This window comes from Ptychodera flava, chromosome 10 (assembly GCF_041260155.1).
Source record: "Ptychodera flava strain L36383 chromosome 10, AS_Pfla_20210202, whole genome shotgun sequence".
In the NCBI taxonomy this organism is placed as follows: domain Eukaryota; kingdom Metazoa; phylum Hemichordata; class Enteropneusta; family Ptychoderidae; genus Ptychodera; species Ptychodera flava.
This window is the reverse complement of record NC_091937.1, coordinates 2,869,264-2,877,382: the sequence shown is the minus strand read 5'-3', so window position 1 is coordinate 2,877,382 and position 8,119 is coordinate 2,869,264.

The window sequence follows — 8,119 nt, the reverse complement described above, 5'->3', positions numbered from 1 at the left end:
AAATTCCTCTTAGAGGACCTGACTGTAGAGGACATTTGCTGAGAGAGAGAGAGAGAGAGAGAGAGAGAGAGAGAGAGAGAGAGAGAGAGAGAGAGAGAGAGAGAGAGAGAGACTGCATCGAGTACTCTCAAACGTTTCGTTGGATATTCTCTGGAACCTTTTCACAAAATAAAATTACCCATGATTTCCTCCCTGGTTCACTGTCTGAGTCTTACTGTCGTACTTTATATTATTGGAAAACAACCATTTTGATATGAGTTTCATGCATACATGAAAGAAACGTACTTCCGTCAAATGTACCGAATGTCAAATGTACCATCATTTTAACTTAACAAACGACTGAATTAATGGTTGCGGAAGCAGGTCATGCGACACTGCATGCAACACGTAATGTCCTTGTTGCCAGGTCAGTGACATTAGCATCTTCTCAATCCAACAATCCCGCATCTTTACATGTGATATATGGGTAAATGAAAGAAACTAATACGACTTCCAAATGTCCGCAGACCATGCAACACCACTCTGGAGTTGAAGTCCAGACTTTTCGCACCAAGACCAGGTTTCCCCACAACGTCGTACCAAAACCACCTCGTCACAAGTACAGCAAGTATACCTTATCGCATGCCACTTCGCCCAAATGACCACCTCTTACCAAAACCACTTCACTCGTCCCACAGTATGTTTTCACAAGTGAAATGGACTTATTACTGAGTCAAAACCATTTGCTAGGCGAACCTTTTCTTCTCCTAGAACCCATAAACGGTACAATTAGAATTAAAGCTGCAAGCAGCTTCATGGAGCCCAAGCACTTGCAAACACTACTTAAAGGTGCCAGAATGATAATCAATAGCCCTCTTACGCCATATGGTGATCCATCTTCATCTTCATCAAATTTAGAGCATGTAGCACTTATTTATAGGCATTTATAGCAGTTGTAGGCATATTTGTAAAATCGAAATAAAAGGTCCTGTGGGTCTGTTGGATATTTTTGCAAAATAATTGTTTTCCCTATGCAGCTAAGTTATGGCAATGGCTCATTCTGGCCTATGTAAGTCCGAGAGTGCTTGTGTCTCACGTCCCCAGTGCGCTGGGAGTGTGAGAACACAGTGTGAGAACAATTTGTTCTCACACTCTGTATTGTTGCGCGACCGAACACTCGTATGTGAAACGTATGTTGATTGGTCAATTCTGCTCAGCGCCTAGTTCACTGTACGAATTATTTGACGAATAGAACATCGCGTAATGTACAACTGCACTATAGGGGACAGACGACTGAACCGCAGAGTGAACAGGTTGTTCTAGATTTGAGTACGGTCAGCGCGGCGTCGGCAACAAATTCACGGAGGATGACCGCTTTTATGTTGTAACGGAGAATTCAGGCCATTACAAACCTATCGGCTATTTACGCTCGTCGACATATTTTCTGGAGAGGAACTGACTTGACAGCGATACAGTTAGCGAAAGACTTCGATGAGCGAGCCATTTGCACACGAGGCTGTAGCAGACGACAGCTTTCACGCAATGTCATCAACAGATGGCCACCAGAGCTGTTTCGCAACATTTTCCTCAGATGACCTGGAGAATTTGTGGCTGACCAACAAAATAAAATTGCCATATCGGTAATATACATGTTAACGTGTTTGATATGCTCATCAATGAACGGAACTTCATTTTTCTTTGCGGGATGATACAAATGAAACAAGTGCAATCGTGTGCTGGTTTTTGATAGTATAAACCTACCACAATAAAATGCAATTTTCTAAAGATATTGGAGGGACGTGAGAAAAAATAATCCCACACCCCAATGGGTTGGGATGGAATGTCTCACACTCGTTGGGGAATTCTGTCTCACACTCGCCTTCGGCTCGTGTGAGACAGAATTCCCCAACTCGTGTGAGACATTCCATCCCAACCCGTTGGGGTGTGGGATTCTATTAGTCTATTGAGCAACGACCAGAGGGGAACCAAATTGCATACCGAAATTTTGGGGATGACCTTTGACCTTGGCATCATCCCGCACTTCATTAAATATGCACATATATTATATACATATATAAGGGGATAACTAGGTAAGAAAGTTTTTTGACAAAATGTCATGTGACCTCGATGACCTTTGCCCTCAAATATGCATAAGCTTATACGCCTATAAATCAGTAACAACAAGTCCTATACCATAAATATTCGGTGTGATGGGACTTTATGTTACCACATCTTTCACCTTATTAAATATGCACATATCTTATTCTTGGCTAGCCAATAGAGCTAGAGGTATCATTTTTGGTACACAGGGATAAATTTGGGTATTGGACAGGTCGAAGGTCGTAGAAAACGCACAAAAATGATACTATAAAAATCTTCTTCTCAAAATTGACTGGATGTGTGACCTTGACATTTGGAAACCCTAATTACATACAAATTACTCTCAGCTGTCTAGCCTAACCCGGCAGCTAGCTGCACATGTTATGCCCTTGCTTGCACCATTTTAAAATCGAAGTCTGAGCAATGATCAGATGCATTCTATCATCTAAACATCATATGATATTGAGTCTAGGGTGATCAATTTTCATAATCAAGCCTTTTAATGAGAAAATATTTATTGTTTTTCATTAAAAAACACTCAAACAAAGTATGAGTCATACCCCCATTTCTATAATTCTTGGTCTATTTTTACGTTAAATCCCTCCAAATGGAGCTTACCTATCTATCCTTACAGTGGCGTTATTTTCGTAATGGTACAGTTCAAGAGAGTCATGTGACTTGGCAGGAAACGGTCCACAAAAGTACACAAAATAGTTATTTAAAAATCTATAATTCCGGTTTGATTCATCAGATCAACTTGATTTGAACAAATACCCATCTTCATACCTCGAGCCAAGTTGTGACCAACTATCAGCAACCGCCGTGCAGGGCTTCTAGAGTGTAAACGGTTTACGGGCACATTTTTGTCCTCTGTCTTAGTATCTATCCATCCATCCATCCTCTATCCATCTATCCATCTATCTATCTGTCCATCTATCTATCTATCCATCCATCCATCTATCCATCTATCCATCAATCTATCTATCTATCTATCTATCTATCTATCTATCTATCTATCTATCTATCTATCTATCTATCTATCTATCTATCTATCTGTCTGTCTATCTATCTATGTATCTATCTGTCTCTCTATCTACACTACGAGGCATCGATGCCTATAGCATAACTGCCTACAGCAGTCATGCTAAAGATTCTCAAGTCCCCCCGCCCCATTATTATATAGCCACATATTTATTAGGGATGCACGCAAATGTATTGCGTAGTTCTGCTCGCAGAAGTTTAACACTACATGTTATTAGCAGTTTGTAGAGCCATATTTCTAAGGCATGTTCTTATATTGACTCGTTTTTAAACAGAGTGGACTTTTTTTAATTCATCAGTCAAAGCCGACGAGTTAATCCAACTCTTGCCAGGTCATGGCACCTGTTGAACAGCACACAAAATGACGATCATGAGAGAGTATGCAAATTGTGAATTCCTGGCTGCATTAGAAGCCACTTAAAAGTTTTACAAAATTGACAATCCTGGAAGGTTTTAATATATTCCATCAAATAAACGTTTTAATCTCTGAAATTTTTGGTGTAGTAATGGTAAATTTGGTGAAATTAAAATAGTTCCATATAGTCACACATTTTTCATTTAAATTAGAGTCGTTTCTTTCCAAAGTTTTACTTTTGTGTTATTTTACGTGGGAATGTGAAAATTTAGTACATCAAGCTAGGTGATCCCCACTTTTTTCTTTAATATTGGATTATTCTTATATGCCACAATTCAAAAATCCCTGATAACTTTTAAGTATCCTGGTCTTCAATGTGTTGTTTCCTGGCCTGATCTTGTGTATAAATATGTTTCACTGTCATGAGTGTCACATCACCCGAACTCTTCTTCAACTACTTCATAGTTAGAGCTATCTCTGCAGTGACAGTGACAATGTCGGCAAGCGATAGCAGGGTAGTAGCTGTATTACCCTTGATAATTTTGTCAATAATTTTGTTCAGTTTATACAACTGCATTCTTGTTCTACTTCCTACAGCGTGTTGAAGTGTCCAGTATTCAGCTTGCAAACACAGCCTGTGAATTTGTACCCCGAATTTGTATCATAGACAAATGACTTTCAGTCTGGACTCTTATCATCCATTATTCATATAAGCAGGCTTTTGTTGACAAACTGAATATTGTGTGTTTCAGCATGCTGTAGGGAGACAGCAAGAAAGTGTATTTGATAAGCTGCATCGAATTATAAACAAAATTATCAACAGTTGCAGCTTCTGCCCCGATACTAAGCCTTCTTGTTTGTGTTTTTCCGAAAATTCATACATTTTTAGATTTTTTCGAGACAAAAGTAATGAAATTCGACAAAATGGTTCTAGATCTTGTTTAATTATTACGAACATTAGAACAATTGGATGACATTAAACTGTGTTTAAATCTTCATTGAATTACCCACTAAGCCCTGGAATCGTAAAGAAAGGGAACCAAAGAATTATCAGGTCCCCTACAGGCAGAGCAAATGTTTCAAGTTTCCCTCTACTACCCCAAAAATTTTGAATCCCCCTCCATTCCTCCAGCCCCTTCACTGTTTTTTTGTGAACGCAGCCCAACATTTAACGTTGATAGTGCTACCGACTGAATGGTTTGGGTGAGTAATAACGCTTTAATTTTTTAATTGCCACTACACTGTCTTGGTCTTGCAGTCGTCATGCATGTTTTGATTTTATACTCTCATGAAAAATGAGACTGGTTTGATTTTTTCATGACACGACACAACTGGTGCGTGTGTTGTTTATATAGGTGTATAATCAAATATCTATGTTAAAATACTAATCTAATTGCAGAAGCGTTCTACATTGTCGTTGACGAGAACAAGCATCGAGCAGCAGTTTGAAATCAGCCGAGTTTTGCAAGAAAGGTCACGAAAAGAACCAAAGATATCGGATTCCGGAAAAGTACGGCAATAAAAGAGGAGGTGTTATGGCGCGTAATCAAGGCCAATATTCTAACTCCCCATTTTCAACTATACAACTCGACATTCAACATTCAAACTCCCCATTTTCAACTATACAACTCAACATTCAACATTCAAACTCCCCATTTTCAACTATACAACTCGACATTCAACATTCAACTCCCCATTTTCAACTATACAACTCCACATTTTCAACTTTCGAACTCCCCATTTTCAACTATACAACTCCACATTTTCAACTTTCGAACTCCACATTTTCAACTTTCGAACTCCACATTTTGGATTCGTATTCCCCATTTTCAACTATCGAAGTCATAGGTCCCCCTAGACCACTAGCCAGCCAACACAAGCCAAAATTAGCATACATATAGTCAAATACGACTTTAAAAAATCGTCGGTGTCATTTTACATGAAACTACTTATCACTTTGTTAGGGAGTCCCAAACACATGGTGACCTCGCAGTTAATTTTGGACGACACCGGGTTCGTTAGTGACCACGTCAGTGGTAGTTTGTCTTGGCTGCTACTTGACCTTGACCAGCCCGACAGACGGGGAGATGTGTCACGTAGGTGTGAGAGTCTTGTCAGACTTTTGTCACAGTTAAGTGGCATTTGAATGTGTAGTGAGCGTATTGTCCAGCTGGTGCAAGCCGCTCAAGTGAAATACATGATGTTGAACATAGTGGTCACAGTGTAATAAAGGGAAAGTGGCTTCACAAATCAGCCATCTCGTCTTGTATGTGCTTTGGTGTGTTCAGTGTTAGCTCTGCATTGCAGGGCTGTGTGTTACCGGCGTTATACGGCCTCCCACTACATGTGGTGGGAGGCCGTATAACGCCGGTAACACACAGCCCTGCCTAGCCCTGCGTACGATGCTGTGTGTTCCGCTACAGCTAATCGCCCCGCTCACCAGGCGATTAGCTGTAGCGGAACACACAGCATCGTACGCAGGGCTAAGCCCTGCCATGCAGAGCTAGTTTAGTGTTTGAGTTGTGTTTTGGCTGTAATAGTGTGGAAATTAACAAGCGAGTTGTTAATTTTAAAATAAGCCATGGCGAGCCACGCATGCATGCTCTTGATTAGACGACATGATAGCGACCTAGCTCTGCATGGCAGGGCTGTGTGTTACCGGCGTGGTGGGAGGCCGTGTAACGCCGGTAACACACAGCCTTGCCATGCAGAGCTAGATAGCGACCGAATTAGGCCTAAGTGATGGCGGAGGTCGGCGGTAAATCTTGATAGCATCACAAGTGTTCCGGTCCATATTTTTGGACCCTCTAGAACATCACGTAGGAATAACTCTAAAACTCCGAAACGTCATGTGACGTATCTATGACGCGTTCTGACGTAGTATAGCCCAGAAGGAAAAACGTGGGTAACTACAATGAAGCAAGTTAGGGATGCCTAGGGAGAATACGAATCCTAAATGTTGAGTTCGAGAGTTGAAAATGTGGAGTTCGAAAGTTGAAAATGGGGAATAGCAATCCCAAATGTTGAGTTCGATAGTTGAATGTTGAGTTGTAAGCTTATAGTTGAAAATGGGGAGTTTGAATGTTGAATGTCGAGTTGTATAGTTGAAAATGGGGAGTTTGAATGTTGAATGTCGAGTTGTATAGTTGAAAATGGGGAGTTTGAATGTTGAATGTCGAGTTGTATAGTTGAAAATGGGGAGTTTGAATGTTGAATGTCGAGTTGTATAGTTGAAAATGGGGAGTTTGAATGTGAATGTCGAGTTGTATAGTTGAAAATGGGGAGTTAGAATATTGGCCTTGATTACGCGCCATAGGAGTGTAGTGAAATATTCAAGGGCCAGCTGGAAGAGTGTTCCAATATCCAAATTACTGACAAAGAATGCCATAGCAGTCTCCGTTACGTTCATCTGGAGGCCGATCTTCCAGAGGAAGCAAACATATCTTTGAAATTTGATAAAAAGTTGTAATGTAAATTGGATACGGTGAATATTGGTGTATTATGAGTATCTTCTCATGTCATTTGTTGTTCTTCTTCTTTTGTTTCATCACGCCGGCGTTTTATTCACAACTGTTCTCCATGTTGAACTCGTTTGGTGTGGTTATGCGAAATCGACATTGCACCAGTGCAGTCCAATTTCTATATATTGCACCAGTGCGGTGCAATACCTGAATATTGTATCATACTAGTGAAATCTCGACCCCTGACGATACAGTATTTAAAATAGACTGATGCTGCCGCATAGAGAACAACACAACAGAACAAAGAGATCAGCCATGGGTAGTGTTGTAAGTGTTGCGAAAGTGTCCGGTTATGAAAACGCCATCTCCCGACACCTTCGCAGGGCTGGCAGTCCAAAGTACCTTTCGATAAAGTAATCATGAATTAATTTACAAGTATACGACTAATAATAATGGGTGCCTTACTGCCACCATTGGACACCAGCTTACGCATAAATATTGAATACATGTTTGACATGTATACAACACAATATTAAAGAAAGGCCGTGTGTATCACCTGCATTTATCGTAACTATGTACTATGGCCATTTTGATGGTAGGTTGATTCAACAGTATTTGTCATTCCTACTCAAAGGGCAGACTCTGTCTTTAGGCTTAAAATTCCGGTCAATAATAGGTCTGAAAATGCGGAAGGCGAGACCACAAAAACATACCTTCATACAAGATCACAGACAGCAATGATTGGAAAAATTGCATAAGCAATGACGCGTATCACAAATGTTGAGGCCAAAAGGGGAGAAAAAACAATTTTCGATTCTCTTTGTTTACCTAGACTAGCAGCTGTAAAAAACGTACACATTAGAAATGGTAATACTCTACCCACGGTGGAAAATATTATTATCTAAAGGATGTACAGTAGAGTTTTGAAGAGTTAACTTTGTGTCGGTACCTTACAGTGTGTCAGAATTGTAATGGATAGCACATTGGTTTCCTACGGAAGAGGGAATTAACAAGATTACAGAACAATGAAGCAGCTTATCAGTTTGAAACATTTTCAACGTCAAACGATGATAAACGACTTATTCTGTTTGTTTTCTCCACCTGTTATAATGGAGATAATACGTTAGAGGACACCGTTTCTACGACATAAGTGCAGATTGAATGAACTACAGATTTTGTGTTT